Genomic DNA, 1130 nt, shown 5'->3' with positions numbered 1-1130 from the left:
AGTCATGGCAGTTAAAATCTGAGCATTTGTAGCGAGAGACAGTGGTCTGTAGAAAGCACGGTGACAACAGCAGAGTCCCTCTGAGGCCAAGAGAGAAGGGAAACAGACCCTGAGGAAGGAATCTGGGTAGTGTGTATAAAAAGCAGCAACATGGATGTAAAAGAAAAACGGAGGCTCCTCAGTGCACAAAGGAAGCTTTGCTTGTCTGATTGAGTCAGATACCTTCTACTGTAAACAGATGCTGAATGCTCTCTTTCAGATTTCACCATCTTCCACTAAAGAAAGCAAAAAGGAAACACATGGAAAACAACAGAACAAGTGTCAGCAAAAAAAGGAATAAAGACCAGGAAAACCCCCCAAACAAGCAGAACTCTCCCTCCCCCAACACAGACCCGACACTTTGAAAGGTGAGTGACAGCCTGGTGTATTTCTCTGTTCTGAGAAGGTTGACCTATTCCTGACCGCTTTTGTTTAACCAGAAAAATAAAATCTAATTCCTTTTCTTTGCTGAAGAAATTACTGCCTCTAAGACAGCCCTTTGCTGTTTCTGGGAAGGAACAACAGGTTCAGGAGAGGTCATTCAGTAGCACGGAGATATTTATATAAATTGTCCTGCGAAGCTGGGTGACAGCCACGAACAAGGGAAATGGCGACTCGTGCAGGCAGCAGAGTGGTTTTGGGTGCACCTACATCGCATCAAAGAGCACTTCACATGGTGCAACACGGTCCAGATTAGCAGGAGACGTTACCCAAACCCTACTGAACTGAACCTCGCAGCCTCTTGCGGATGTGCCGGATGGTTGTGCCCCCTCCCCTGCTTTCCAGGCAAACCAGCCGGGCCGCGGCTCCCGTGGCAGCGTGCGGCAGCTGCGCGAGGCGTCCGGCCTGGCGGGACAGCGGCTGCGTGGCCGCGGCGCAGGGGGCTCCTCTCGCCGGGGAGCTCCTGGCGTCCAGCTCCCGAGCAGGAGGATGTTTTCCCGGCCGCCGCAGGCAGGAGGCGAGCCCAGGTCCCGTCACAGCCGCTTCCCCCGTCAGCGGGGCCGATGCCGGGCACACGAGTGGCCCCTGAGCCGCTCCTCGCCCGCCGGCGCGTGCCTGTGCCCGTGCTCGTGCTGCTGCGCCTGGCCCCC

This window comes from Gavialis gangeticus, unplaced genomic scaffold, assembly GCF_001723915.1.
Source record: "Gavialis gangeticus isolate Ggan-Ray unplaced genomic scaffold, GavGan_comp1, whole genome shotgun sequence".
Classification (NCBI taxonomy): domain Eukaryota; kingdom Metazoa; phylum Chordata; order Crocodylia; family Gavialidae; genus Gavialis; species Gavialis gangeticus.
Note: the sequence above shows the minus strand (reverse complement) of the source record.